The sequence below is a fragment of the Crinia signifera genome, chromosome 4 (assembly GCF_055691185.1).
Source record: "Crinia signifera chromosome 4, ASM5569118v1, whole genome shotgun sequence".
Taxonomy (NCBI): domain Eukaryota; kingdom Metazoa; phylum Chordata; class Amphibia; order Anura; family Myobatrachidae; genus Crinia; species Crinia signifera.
In genome coordinates this window covers 101,349,834-101,365,991 of record NC_139220.1, presented here as the reverse complement: position 1 = coordinate 101,365,991, position 16,158 = coordinate 101,349,834, and the positions used below count along the sequence as shown (strand labels likewise).

Below are 16,158 nucleotides of genomic sequence, written 5' to 3'. Positions count from 1 at the left end.
AATCAACCAGAATAACCCCCCATATGCAGTCCTTTTGATGTATCATATTCGATCCCACCCAAGCCGGCAGGAGGCTTGATGATGGGATATATCTATAGTGCTGCATGTGTGATCTCCAGGCTCCCATGCGATTGTCTCAGGACTGTGCATCGCATCAGACCGGATGTCGCACACATGTGATTTTGACACTTTTCATCCGATTTCTCGCTGCAATTGAAATAAAATGTACCAAATCACCATGGAATCACCCTTGTGAATGGGCACCTTTAGGCCTGCATGATCTTTAAAGAAAAATGTATACCCGAGCAATGAGTAAAAACTAACTGTAACAGATTGGAAATGAACTAGACTAATGCAGCACTCTATATGAATCCGTATGATCAGAAATGTGACAATGAAATAAGTAGACAAGTCACAGATACACAATTAATGCTGTTTGTGCTACCACTGCACAAATCAGTAGGAAATGTATTCTTGTTTCCTGTGTGTAGGCCACTGAATGTATGGATGGAATGCATTGCTAAATATGTCCACTGCCTCATTAATAGTTCAGGGAAAAGGAACAAGGTAAAGTACAGTACTGTAAAACCAACAGGCCCAATGCAACTACTGTATACAGTCCATACTGTAGCTACAATTGCCTTAATAAGGAGCATCTCGAACAGCAGAACTACTTAAATACTAAATTATGTATTGATGCCTAAAGGGAATAACAAACATTTTTTTTAATGTACAATTGAAAATAACTGATCTTTACAAATTGATTTATTATATTTTAGGCACATGATGTATATTTTATGTTCATGGTGTATTTTTTTTACAAGTGAAGCCATAAAACAATACTGACTGTAAACCATACTTGCCTACGTTTCAAACATCATTTCAGGGAGATTGTAAAGTAACACCTATAAGTGCTGAGGTGTACTGCAACATCTGAGATGTGTGTCATACAAATGACTTGCAGTACGTCTAAATATAAATGAGCCCCAAAGCAGTAAGTATCATCTACTGTACCTGTTGTAGTAAAGACACCTATACATTTCAGAGCTTGCTCATGTATTTTGATGTACAAGTGGTTCATTATACTGTAAATGATCACAAGAAATCTTATTAGAAAATGCATGTGGCTATAGAGATCAATGCTAGGAAATGGGTCTGATAATCCCATTTGAATGTAAATATATCTCTGATTTCCTTTTTTCCTAAGAATGTAACAGCTACATAATGGGATTAAGGTGCAATCAGGGAGAGTTCTTGACTCTTCAGGGTAGTGATGGCCATTGGCACCATTGATGGTATATGGTTGATGTCAAATACTTCACTATCAATGGTAGTGAACCAGATGTTTTTTTTTTCTTGCAGTTTAAAACCACTGTTGGTACTACTGTATATAAAGTAGTTATATAACATCAAGGGTTTATACCACCATCAGTATCTATGGGAATTATGCTGATATCCATCCCTTGCTGCCACATCAAGGAGTCTCCCTGACAATCAAGGATGCTGTAAATACACTGCAAAATGTAAGGGAATGTATTATGCAGTATCGCCTACATACAGTAGATGTATCCTTAAATAACTACAAAAAATTGTATAGTATCTTCATTAACTTTTCAATAAGTGTATGCCTAAAATGTGTAGCTATATATTTTTAATTCAATTAAAGTTTTGCTTTTTTTTTTTGGGGGGGGGGGGGGGGGTGTTTCTAAAATATTGCACTGTTTTTATAATGTGATTAAATATATAAATGAATGAACAGATAAATAGAAATATTTTCCAATAAAGTATGTCAGCTGTACATAACAATATATGTGAGCATTTTGTTCACATTCTCCAGGACTGTTTAATAATAAGCAAGTCTATTTCATTTTGGTACATATGAAATCCCCAAGTCATTCACTGAGGAAACTCATTTCCTGCTGCTGAAAGACAGTCTCCATCACAAGACAGTGATATCTGCATCAACAAGCTCAGCATTGGGGGGGGGGAGCAATGTTTTCTGTATTATAGGAATAGTTATTATAGGCGGGAAAAGCAATCATGTCTACCCAAACAGTCTGTTAATGCACAAAGATTGGGGAAGCTGTGAAGATTATGGAAATATATATTTGATAATAAATTCAATCATCTACAAAAATGTTGATATCATTAATGATATAAGCAGAGTGACTTCTATTAGGTTCTTATAAACACTTCTTTGACAACAGGGAAATGATTGTATATACACATCCCTCAGGCAACAAATATAATATGGAGATAAAACACTTCTGTGCATGTGCACACATTACTTATACATTACTAATTGTTCATTAATTCAGCTGTGCATGGCATAATATACAGATATTATTCTTAGATTTATCATAACGGTATTTTCAGAATCTAGACAAAAAGAAAAGTAATATTAATATTATAATAATAATAATAAAAAATGCCTTGATAGCCATCTTTCGATCCTGTACATACTGTAGTAAACAATGCTTGTCAGAATGTGTAACCAAATATACAACAAGCATTTCACCTGCTTCTACAATAAGTTGTTCTTGACCTCCACCAGTTGAGAGTCACCAACAAATCTAATCAGAGATGTGTATTCACACAAAGGGGGTTAGGAAAATATATAGCCTTAGGCTCAATTCATCGACACAGTACTTATTGTCATTAACAATACCACACGTGTATATGGGATTTAAGTTTAACATTAAGATATGGATAATGCAACTTTTGTAGATGATGATAGTAAGGAAAATCACAAACACACATTATATATCATCATTATATATAAAAAAATGTAATCTAATTTGTGTAAATGTTTCTTACTATTTTGTATACATTAAAAAAAGAATACATTCTGAACACTATATAATCAATGTTAAACTATCCGGGAATGTTATTTGGAATATACTAACAATCGCCACTTACTATATTTATCAATGTACCTTTGCTGGAAACATAGTGACTATAAACTACAGATGTCCTGCATGTGTGAATGCATTCAGATTAGCCAAATTGCACAATACTGATTTTTTTCTCCCACACAATAAACATAACAAAAGCAGAGAAAGAAAGTCCCAAAGAGTCCCTGCTGACAATGAGGTTTCAGGTCAGAATGAGTTACTTCATCCTTACCACAAACATTGCTCATAGTAGAAGTGTGGGACTAACGGCAGTGGCTTAATATCTGTTCAGAAAGATCAGGTTGCTGCTCATTCAAAGCTGTTAGCCTAGCTTGATTAATGTCATTTATCAACTATCACTCAGCATGTAATTTTCTATGCAGCTAGGAGAATCTAAGTCTGAGAATGAACTATTTTACTTAATAGGGGAAGTTCATGTGTATCTGTCAAAAATGACAGATTCATTTGTTGAGCTATTACTTTATCAGTGCCATTGCTCATGCACTATGTTGCACTCTTTTCGTGCATTTCTGTTACTACCCTTCAGCAATACACCGAGTACTATGGCTAAGAAACAGCATGAATGAGTCATATATAAAGCTTAGTGATAGTTGATATGTTCTGATGGTATACATAAAAGTATATAAATTAAATGTCAATAATAGAATTATTACTATCCTGCTTCATGTGATATCGTATGTCACACGTGATGCCTGTTATCTGAAATGCTACAAATATCGATAGTTACCCGCAACAGTTAACTTTAAACACAATAGCGGTGTTCCGTTAGAACTAGTTGCTACTGTAGTCTATGAACTTCCTGAGCTCTCATTCATTTGTATTCTAGAAAGGAGCTGTCCTTTCAGCACCACCGTGTTCCATTCACACCATACAGTGGAGCCGCTGCTCGCAGTGTAACATCACACCTGCTGTCATGCCTGCGTACACATACATCACTTACCTGGGCTGCCGTGATACTGGGTGAGCACTGCAGCGTTTGCACGATATCTAGGGGGAACCCAGTCCTTGTCCTGTCAGTGTGAGAGTGCTGCCTCCCCAGCTGGTGACTCTCAGCATCAGCAGTCACTCCCTTCCCTCCCCTCCCTCTGGCTGCCCCTGCTACCTATCACCACCAGCAGGGAACTCTGCCTAGTCTGCGGTGATGGATAGCGATCAGCTACAGTAGGTCTCAGGCAGCCTGTCCGTCCTGCGCTCACAGTGACTATTGCCGAGGGAGGCGCCTCCCATTCTATGTAACGCAGCTGAAGAGAAATAGGGGGATTGTGTTGAGGTGGGGGAGGGATGACCTTGCATTTTGACAATAGCACTACCAGCTTTAAAGGCTGGGTCCCCCGGAGCCCAACCCATGTTTAACCTTCTTGTAAGGATCCTAATGATATGCTTCATTTTTTCTGTCATCTTTTCTAGATTGGGCAGTGTAATATTAATCATGCCTGACTACAAAGAATAGACGGCATACTCCCTTCTGAAACTCGTCCTGGTTACAAGCAAAGAAATTCATGAATTAGTCATACACATCAGTCTAGTACTGCACTGTGAGGAGGCTGGCATTGTGCTAGACGTCCTTTCAGAAACTGTGATAGTGCTTCGGGCTTTCACTGACTGTGCTAAAGGTTTCTAAAAAACATTGTTGTAGTAGAACACACTCTCTCTCTCTCTCTCTCTCTCTCTCTCTCTCTCTCTCTCTCTCTCTCTCTCTCTCTCTCTCTCTCTCTCTGCCACTCTTTTAGCAGGTAATCTAATGGTCTTCTGTCATCTAGTCTTGCAATGACATCAAAGCAATTTGATTGAAAAACCACCAAAATGGTTTTATCTAAGTTCAAGAATCACATACATGTAACATCAGTAGTAGTAGTAGTAGTATTAGTAATAATAATAATAATACTAATAATAATAATAATAATAATTATTATTATTATTATTATTATTATTGATGGTTGAAAATCATGTATTTTTGTTGTCCATACTTAAAGGCCCTCATACACTATGCGACTTGTCTGAGGGGAGAAGTTGTAATCAATTTCCCTCTTGAGCCTCCCGAGAGGCTCACATACAATTTGGCACTTGATGTGCCATTTTTTCTTTACAGCTAAATTCCCCAAAACAAGAGTTTTCTGGGGTTACGGCAAATATGAAGTATCACCTGAATGCATCAGAAGGGACCGCAGCAGGAATCTCCAATCCTTTCGGAGACCTGTCCCTGCGTGTGCAGGCTAATACATCTCCGCGATAGGATCGCATAGTACAATGTGATCCTGGGTGCTAATATTCCAGACTGTTAATGCGATCCTTAATAAATGGGCCCCAAAGAGTCCTGGGGCAGCGGGGGGCAGGAGAATTTTAAGAAATACCTTAATTAAAGAATGGACACCTCTCTCTGCCAATCAGCGGGCACCCATTTTTAAAAAAAAATCTCCTGCCCAATGCTCGCATGCCGCACGAGACCATGCATCGGATCAAATTGGATGTCATACACATGCGATTTGAACCGATTTCAGGCAGTGTATGGGGGCTTTTGCACTCATAATCTTCAGCTGTTTTCATGTTTCCTCCTGATAATAATACTACCACTGCTGTACCAGTGATATAACACAGCTAAGCCTGACTGGTGTTCTCGCATGTGCAGGAAGAGCTGATGTCTGAAGGAAAGAGCCCAATTTAGAAAGAGGGATACCAATGGATCCTTCTTCCCAACGCAGGATACCTTCTCATAGGAAGGAGCAGAACTTTAAGAATGAATTCCATCTTCCCTGGTAATCAAACTCCAAAACTGATGTACAGTATTTTCAGTATTTGATAAATTGGGAGATATGAAGGTCCCCATACTAGTGTGTGAGGACCATGTTCCACTTCTGGGATGACAGGTAAGTAGGAGATGTCCTCGTTACCTATTTAATGAATGGATCCAACCAGTGGTGTAACTAAGGGTAGGCAGCACTAGTGGTCGCAGGGGGAGCCGGCGCCACCGGGGCGCAGCAGGGTCAGGGCGCACTCTGGAGCCGAAGGCTGTCCTGACTCCTGTGTAAGCTCTTTAGGCAGGAAGCTATGTATGTATGTATGTAATGCCGAGCTGCCTGTAGGTGGCACTGCTGCGCACAGCTCCTCGGATAACAGGAAGCTCTCAGGATATGTGACAGGCTGACTCTCCAGAAGTTCCCAGCAGCACCGGCCTTATCCAATTTGTTGCCATAGGCAAGAATTTTTGTTGCCTCCCCCCCACGCCTATATCCCAGCACACATGCGAATGGATGTTTAGCATAAACATCCATTTACAGCCTTGCACGCTGAGGCAAAATCATCCAATGTGCCAACCATCGGATGATTTGTACAGCGCTTGCAGATCTTAGACACCTCTCCACCTCTCCACACTTTAAACAGGATGGGGGGGGGGGGGTGGGGGACAAAACTTAATCACAGGCAGCAGCTGGGATAACCTTACACTTGTGAAGAGACCTCCTTCCCCCACATAACAGCTTATAGAAACCCCCTCCCCCCCCAGCTCCCCGGCATGCAGTGCATGTGCATGCCAGCAGAGGTTTTAGAACGGATTAGCAGAGTGCATTGGGATAATGCTTAACTAACCGATTGCGATCTACCAGCAGAAGCTCCGCAATCGACTGGTAGATCGCGATTGACGTTCTGGCCACACCAGAACAATGGCATAGGAGGCTGCAGTGATCACGAAAACCCCCCAAAATAGTGGGTCCCCTCACTTACAAAAATTGGGGTCCTACCTATGGAATAAAGACTCCTCTTCCCTTCCCCCTAGCATGGCATCGACAGAAGCCTCCTCCTGTCCCCCACATGGCATATACCCATAGCAGATGACCAGCCTGAGCCAATGTTATAGTACCAATTCACATTACACCACACATTAGTACCACTTCTACACATTGGGCCTTATTCTACAGTAGTTTACTCTTTCTGACAAAATCCTTCTTACACGGACAAAACCATGTGCACTGCAGGGGGGCAGATGTAAAATGTGCAGAGAGAATTAGATTTGGGTGAGTTATTTTGTTTCCGTGCAGGGTAAATACTGGCTGCTTTATTTTTACACTGCAATATAGATCTTACTTTGAAGTAAAACCCCACCCAAATCTAATTCTCTCTGCACAAGTAACATCTGCCCAACCTGCAGTGCACATGGTTTTGTCCATCTAAGAAGGATTTTGTCAGAAAGAGTGAACTAGAATAAGGCCCATTGTGCCAGCTAGAACCACTTGGACACACTGTGCCAGGATTACACACACCATAATACCCATTACACATTTTGCCACACACCGTTATGTCCATTACACAACATGCCACATACTGTACCATAATGTCCAGCATTGCAGCCTGTTGCAATGCTTATGCTTATATGTTTAAATAAACTTAAATTTTTTCACTGCATGGAAGTTTGCTGAGACCTGCCTTATTCTACGAGATATATATATATATATATACAAGGTATATACACACAAACAGTATGCCTGATGAAAATACCCACAGGGTATTGAACCGCTGCTGAGAATAAAACCTGCATTCATCTGCTAAAGTCTTTTATATATATAACAGAAGAAGAAGGAAGAGGGCACTCACCATTGAGATGAAAAAATCTTAGAGGAATTTATTGGTTATAAAGCATGTTAATGTTTCGATCCCCACCTGGATCTTTGTCAAAACATCAGCACAGGGTACAGAGTGATCCTTTCACTACATCCACACCAGCCAAAATGGTCAATCAGCAGGGTATATATAGGCATATATGTCACATGGGCTTGTGATCCACCAATCATGTCATCAAAGCCCAAAAACTATAGTTACAGAGGATTTATCACATTTAGAAACTAGTATATAAAGGTAATGAAGTGCCCCCAAGTACTCAGTCAAAAAGCGCTATTAACACAGTGCTATAAACAGGAAAAATTGCATAAAAGCAACTCGGGACACTGCATCGGAAGTACCATGCGTTCCAAAGCCTTGGAACGCACGGCCATGACCGGAAATTACGGCTGCCGGCATTCTATAAAAGGGACAAATAAACAAAGACGCCGCACCGGCTGCCGGCATTCAGTATTGAGAATAAAAAATACAATGGCGGCTCCCGGAAATAATATGCGTTCCATTCTAATGGAGCGCACATCCATAACCTAGGCAGCGGGGCAGAACATTATCTCTTCATATACAGCAAAAAATGAAAAGTATAAGAATTAATCGTCTTTGAAAAATCATTAAGTGACCATATGTTATACTCTATCCTGCTTGATGACCAAATTTCTTCATCAAACATATTATATTAAAAAACTTTATTTATAAGAAAAAAACAGACACACAACATAAAAACACCATTAAAAGCTAATGTATCGACTATTGTCGAGTAAAAAAAGAAAGAAAAAAGAAACCATGGAAAACCTATTTGGTTTCACCATGGAAATTAATGAGGAAAAGTGTTCTCATTAATAAAGGTGCAGGGGGAACATTGTTCACCCTATTGATTCTACTAATCCAATTTGGACCGTCACTCAAAAAAGCTTTTTATAAAAAGACATTTAAAGAATTATATGCATTTAACCCCTTGGGGGTCACGGTTCCAAGTTCAGTGATCCACTTTGCCTCTCGTTGTCTCAGTAATCGCTCTCTGTCTCCTCCTCTCGGTGGTTGTGGAACATGATCAATTAACATGCATTTTAGACTCGAGACAGAATGATTCTTGTGCATAAAGTGCAGGGCCACTGGTTTATCACTATTCCGAGTGCCAATGGCCAAACGGATGGATTAGCTGGAAATTTGTGTACTATACTCAGGATCCGGGCGCTCTCCTAACGGATATAGTAGGTAGTATCGGAAGTTTGAAAAAAATGAAGGGAGTGGTATATGGGATATACGGAATTGAAGAATACTCCCCTCTAATGTATCCTTGGATCCTCTTCTTATCTGTTTTCAACAAATAATTCCTCTTTCTCTCCAAACAGTTGTATCAATATAAAATGAGAGTGCATAAATTGCAGGGCCACTGGTTTATCACTCTTCCGAGTGTCAATGGCCAAACGGATGGAGTAGCTGTTCCTGATTTCAGGAAGTGCCACCTATTTCATATATACACACGTATTATATTATATTTATACACATAAACACACACACACATACACACTGCCTCCTTCACACATATATCGATACATGCACTACCTGCTATAACATGCACTGCCTCCTCACATACAGTACATACTGTACTTCTTTCACATACTACATAATGCAGTACAACCACTGCCACACATGCATGCATACAAACACTGTCTCTTTTTTATTTACATAGATACATCCACTCAGTTGCTTAAGTTTGTCGCAGTTGCCCGGAGGCAAGATAAAAATTTGTGCCCCCCCCCCCCCCCAACACACACACCATCTTATATAAATATATGTATGCATGCATGTATGTATATTATGTTTAGAATAAAGAGAGTGTGACATTTATGGTCCTACTAGGAGGAGGAGTGAGCCACAGAAGTGATATCAACGGCTTTCAATTAACTGATTCAAACTCACAGGGGAGGAGAGGTGCCCCCTTGGGAGCAGGAGCCCGGCGGGTGATGACTCCATTGCCTCCCAGAGATCTGCCTCTGCATCTACTGCCTACATAAACACATCCACCTAGGCATAAGCTGACACCCTAGGCAATTGTCTAGTATGCCTATGCCTAGGGCCGGCTCTGGTTCCCAGAACCAGGTGTGTGGACAGGGGGGTGAACGGGGACAACCTGGTCCTCTGGGTACGATATATAGACGATATATTGTTTATATGGAGGGGAGATTCAATATCACTAGAAGAATTCTGTACACATCTGAATAACAACACCAAAAACATTGTATTAACCTACAATATTAGCCAAGAACTGGTACATTTTTTGGACCTCTCAATTTTTATAGAAGAGGATAAGATCAATACCCGTACATATGTGAAACCCACCGATTGCAATTCTTTTATCCCCCATAATAGCAATCATCATAGAAATTGGTTATCTTCAGTACCCAATAGCCAATTCTATAGAATTAGAAAAAATTGCTCTAAACATGAAGACTATATAACCCAAGGAGATACTTTAAAACAGCAATTTGTCGACAAAGGATATCCATTGGAAGAAGTAAAAATCCCCTTTGAAAAATATAAAACCTATGACAGGAAACGGATGTTAAAAAAACAGACAGATAGCCAGGAGGGTACATTATCGACAACAGATACCCCAACTAAGAATTTTTCGTCGAAAAATATTCCATTCATTACCAAGTATAACAGTCAATATAAGAAATTAGAGTTTGTAATTAAAAAACATTGGGATATTTTACTCCATGATCCCACCCTGAGTGAATTTCTTGATATAAAACCTAAATTCATATATCGTAGGGCTAAGAATATTAAAAACAAACTTGTTAGCAGTGCACTAAACCAACCTGAGAAAAAGGGTACCATCAAAACGGAGGGGTTCCACAGGTGTGGTACGTGCACTATGTGTAAAAACTGTAAAAGTGACCAAACAAAAATAATTAAAGTCACTGCAACAAAAACTGGAAAAGAGTTTTCTATTAAACAGTTTATTACCTGTCATAGTAAAAATATTGTATATTTGCTACAGTGTTCTTGCAATAAGCAGTATATAGGGCGGACGTCTAGACGTTTAAAAGACAGAATGGCAGAACATGTGCGAAACATTAAAAAGGGTCTGATCACTCACAATGTATCTGCACACTTTAAGGATTGCCACAATAGTGACCCTAAACACCTTGTCCTATTTTGTGGTATACAGCTTGTTAATGGTACATGGCGAAAAAATAACGTAGAAGAGGTTTTAGCACAAACAGAAATGCGCACTATATTCAATTTCGGCACCTTACATCCTGGTGGGTTAAATCTCGATTTCGAGATAAAATGTTTTTTATGATTTTTTAATATGTACTTTTTTGAATATGAATTATGTCTTTTAGCATTTCTTAGCATTTTTTAGCATTTCTGCATTTTTGTATTTCATATTTGGATTTATAATGTGTAATTTTGTTTATCTCTACGCAACTGTATTATGCTGAACATTATCAGAAACCCAGTAAGGAAGTAGCGTTTGCGTTCCATTAGAACGGAACGCGTGGATTAATGTTTTCCCCCCCGCTATCAGGAAGTGCAGTAGCGGCATTTGCGTTCCATCGAGATGGAACGCACGCGTCATCACCTGTATGATATCCCGGACGTCGGAAGTAGTCATACTCCGACGAAGGTGGAAGTACGTGCGTTCCACGAGCGTGGAACGCAAAATAAACGAACAGCATTTATATCAGCTGTTAGTTACCTGTAAGCCCGTTTTTTCCCCTCTTATGGGCTGAAATGGATTGAGGATAGTAGCGCAGTATATACAAGCTGCACTGCGTATGCCAAAACTATACTTTTAGTTCACTTCCGGCCTGAAATGATGGACACACCCCGGATGGGATGTCCTTCCTCCCCTCAGGTATAAAAGAAGCTGTAGGAGTGATGCAAAGTACACCTTGATAAAGACAGTAGTCGAAACGCGTTGGTGGCTTTTATTGGGGTAACTACATTGGTCAGAACCTGTGTGGGTGAGTGTGTTCCGGTCACCTTGTCCTCTGTATGGTCCTGTATTCCAATTCCGATGTTTTTGCCTTTTTAATATTCCATTTTTAAATAAATTGAGTTTGCCTATTATTTGGAAGCATCTCTCCTTTGTTTGGATCAGAGAATTACCAAAGATACCCTGATATGAGGAGTAACAGAAATTACAAGTAAGCAAAACGTGAGCATCTGCTTGAAAAATTTAAGGAAAAAGATACCTTTATATATATGGTGATATTTTGTTATATGTAAGCATAGTGTAAGCTATTCCTACTTTTAGAACACAAGGGTGGTCCCTTTTCTAAAAGTTAAACTACACACCCCATAGACCTACTGGGTATGTAGTCTAACCGATTGGGTAATATTTATTCAGAATTTCTCATTTGACACCTACTGATACCGTTCCTCCGTGTTTATATTTCATAAACTCATTTGAGAGGAAAGAATAAGAGAAGAAGGTGTAAATGAGAAAACGGTGAAAAGAAACCTTTATGCGTATGGCGACGCCTCACTTTATGTAAGCAAGTGTAAGCAGAAATCAACATCTTTGACACCACGGTGATCCCATAAGAAAGTATTTTCGTCACACCCCGGAGCGGAATATTTTGGGACCCTGTTTGAAAAATCCTATTATCTAGACTTGCTACACTATTATATTCTTCTCATTTTTTTCCATATCTTCGATGCGGGAAGAAAATTTGAGAAGAACAGGAAACTGAGAACTTTCCATATCATCCCCCTAAAAAAATATTTTAGAGGTGGTAAGAGCGCTGTTTTGAGAAAGAGATATCTTATTGTTTTTCCAGGGGGGTGAATGGGCAGGGGGGTAAAGAGTGTGGGCACCATTAATGTATGCTGGCTCAGTGAGAACTATGATGTCATGGTAGCTGCAGTGGGAAGGGGGAGGACTGGGTATGTGGAAACTGGGTGCCCTCCTTTGTATGTGGGGACTATTTGCTTTAGTATTGGTATTTTGTAAGTATGCTGTGTGTGCATGTATTCTAAGTGTGTATGTATGTATACTTTGTGTGTATGCTACTGTATATGTTTATGCTATGTTTGTGTGTGTGTGTGTGTATGTTTATGTCCTTTGTATATGCTACAGTATGTGTGTCTTTCGCTTGTGTATGTTTATAAATATGCAGTGTGTGTGTGTGTGTATGTATTGTATCTGTATGCCATGTGTGTGTGCATGTATGTCCTTGGTGTGTATGTCCTGTGTGTCTGTATGATATGTGCGCATGTATGTACTGTGTGTCTGTATGGTATGTGCGCATGTATGTCCTGTGTGTCTGTATGGTATGTGCGTGTGTAGTTCCTGTGTGTCTGTATGGTATGTGCGTGTGTAGTTCCTGTGTGTCTGTATGGTATGTGCGCATGTACAGTATGTCCTGTGTGTCTTTACGGTATGTGCGCATGTATGTCCTGCGTGTCTGTATGGTATGTGCGTGTGTATGTCCTGTGTGTCTGTATGGTATGTGCGCATGTATGTCCTGTGTGTCTCTATGGTATGTGCGCATGTATGTCCTGTGTGTCTGTATGGTATGTGCGCATGTATGCCCTGTGTGTCTGTATAGTATGTGCGCGAGCATGTCCTGTGTGTCTGTATGGTATGTGTGCGTTTACTGTATGTGTGCATGTATGTCCTGTATGTATGTATGTATGTATGTGATGTGCGTGTATATGATGTGAGCATGTATGTCCTGTGTGTATTAATGGTAGGTTTTAGAAACATTTCAGGGTAACGCAGGAAAATGTGAACTGGGGGCGCCAGAATTTGTTTGGCTGGGGGGTAGTAAAATTTCTAGCTACGCCACTGGACCCAACACTTAAGTTTTACAAAAGTAGGTGAAAATTAATATTTTCTCCTACTCTTAAGGAAGATTAACCCCTTCAGTGGTACTCCCGAGACTTTTCCGGGCTAAGCTTCAGTGCCCAGACTGGTAAGTCCGGAAAATTCTCTGGAGTGCCACTGTCTGTGATGTTTTGTGCCAGGCAGTGCCGCTCAGCTGATTGCTGAGCTGAGTGCTGAGCTCAGCATCAGCCGCTGCCCGGCACCGGCTGCCCAGCCCCACCTCCTTCCCCCTGCTGTGTGCGGCGTGGCTTGCTAACGTCACACCCAGGGCTGGATTATAATGGGGGCAAAAGGGGTCAGCTAAAGGTTTTGTGCATGGAAGCTGAAGCTTCACCTATCTGCCAATGTGACAATGATTAATGGTGCTGAGCATTGGGAGCCAAGTGTGCAGTGCATTACTGGGAGTTGACTAAGTCCCATGACACTTTGCACCAGAGAGCAGAGGCTGAGATGTTTGTGTTGAGCTCTGATTGGTGGCGCTCATTACAAGCTTCTCAGGCCCATGGATAACAGCAGCAGCAGCCTAGTCATGGGAGGGTTTTTAATCAGAGGCAGCACTGGGACTTTAAGGTCTCCTACAGAGTAAGGTGCAGAGGGACAAACACAGGCTTTTCATGTGGTATGTATGTATGTATGTATGTATGTGTGTATGTGTGTGTGTGTGTGTGTGTGTGTGTGTGTGTGTGTGTATATACAGTATATATATCCCCTGAAGTTACCCATTGACCAAGTTTATACTGCCTTTACTCTGTGTTTTGACAGTGTAATATTCCCCCATGCAGTTTGTTGCCAGTAATGACAAGTGCAAGGGGGCCCCCCTGTCTAAAGTGCCCCGGGCCCCCCAAAGGCTTAATCTGGCACTGGACACCACACACAGCCGGGTTGCTGGGGAGCACTACCTAAAAGAAAAACCACTGAAGGGGTTAATAGACCCTTAATCATCATTATCCTACTGCACCACAAAACCAAGTAACTGCTACAATCATATTTGCAATGAGCTTGTTCTCAGCATGGTTAATGTGAAGCATTTTAAAATCTATGAATATCTAAAATTACCTTCAGCCTAAAAGAGATCACTTATTTACCAGCTCTTCTAGAAGTCCTGAAAAGCTGCATTAATGGCAGCTGAAATAAGAGGTAATGAGGAGTCAGTTTGGGAAATCCTGGTTGCATTTATTGAAGGTAAAAGTAATTATGCAAAGAGTTTGTACAGCTGTATGTTTTACAGCTTCCTCCTTTATGAAAATCATCAGAGAGAGCATCCTCTTGTACCTTGTCTCTTGGTAATGCTAATCACTGCACCATTTACATGGTTTGGATATATTCTCTTAAACTGGCTCATAGAAAGGAGAAGAAGGGCTTGTTCAGACAAGCTGGAAAAGCAAATGAAGAATTTGATCATGTAGGATCACGACATGCGCAAGCAGATTTTGATATCACGTGGGAGCTACTAAGAGTGACTGGCAGCAGGGATGCCAGCAGTCAGAATACTGATGCCGTTATCGTGATGCAGGAGGGAATCTCACCATTTCCCTCCCTCCCTTCCTACAGCCTAACCTTAACCTTCCACCCATCACTATTGCCTAACCCTAACACCCTGCCGCATAAACTACTTTCCCACAGCCTAACCCTAACCCCTCCATCTTAGTGCCTAACCCTCCCTCCCTGCAGCCTAACTCTAACTCAGGTCCCCTGTTAGTGCCTAAACATAACCTCCCCATCACGGCCTAATGCTTGCCCGCACTGTGTACTTACGATTGGGATTCTAGCGTCGGCATCCTCATTGATGTCAGCATTCTGGTGCGGGTCTTATGGGTAGTACTTGGAATGCTGGTGTCGATAGTCTGACTGCCAGCATGCCATTCGCTGGGATTCTATCCGCAGCCCCAAGTGCCAATGACACACAATTTTTGATTTCCACTTTCTTATCACCATTCTATGCACTTAGGGCCAGATGTATCAAGCTTCAAAAAGTGATAAAATGGAGAGTGATAAACAGCCAGCCAATCAGCTTCTGCCTGTTATTTTTCAAACCCAGCCTGTGACATGGAAGGTGGGAGCTGATTGGCTGGCTGTTTATCACTCTCTATTTTTTCACTTTTGAAGCTTGATACATCTGGCCCTAACACTGTATTTGTACATGTACATATAGCTGTAAATAGAACTGAGACAATGATGCTCTTTGATGTAGTTGAGGTAATTTTAATAACTAGTTACCAGCCCATCAAAATGATGGCACAAGATAGCAGTAATGTCAGCTCTGGTGAGTGCCTGAATAGAGAACTCTAGAATTGCTTTGCCATGTGTTATTTAGTGCCCACCAGCAGGCAAAACACTTGAATCCCCTCGTAGATACTTTGAATTTGTTTGACCAACTAAGCAAGTTGAAATAATGGAATATAATGGATGAGAAAGTTGTGCAAATTGCAAAAACAAAATATAGATAATTATGCATTTATATTGTAGTATAATGTGTAAATCTGTGTTATTAACAGGATAAAGATTTATTTATATAGTGTTAGCATATTTCATTGTGCTTTTCAAGGTATATTTTTCAAATGGAAAAGCTAAGATATGGCATTCACAAATGACATCTGCAATATAGAATTGCAGTAAACCCTGTGTACAGTGCCATACACTACTTACAGTACTTGTACCACCAGGGATTCCAGATACTGGATAGACAGTGTCTAGTTAGACTGACAATAGGTCATATTGTTGACATGGTCAAAAGGTTGATAGGTAATGTCGACTGTGTCTAAGGTAGACACCTACAAAAGTTTATATTTA

The 16,158-nt window shown here is 40.6% G+C and overlaps 1 protein-coding gene across 2 annotated transcripts in view; it reads right to left on the bottom strand.

Moving 5' to 3' along the window:
• The window catches only part of CPLX2 (complexin 2), a 162,956-nt gene that overhangs the window by 57,070 nt on the left and 89,728 nt on the right, over window positions 1–16,158 (bottom strand). Inside the window, exon 1 of one of the 2 annotated variants that reach the window (XM_083182054.1) lies at window positions 3,856–4,108. The exons of the other annotated variant lie outside the window; for it this stretch is intronic. The gene's annotated coding sequence lies outside the window, so the exon portion shown is untranslated. Of the gene's footprint in view, window positions 1–3,855; window positions 4,109–16,158 lie in introns of those variants that run through there. 2 annotated transcript variants of the gene reach the window in all.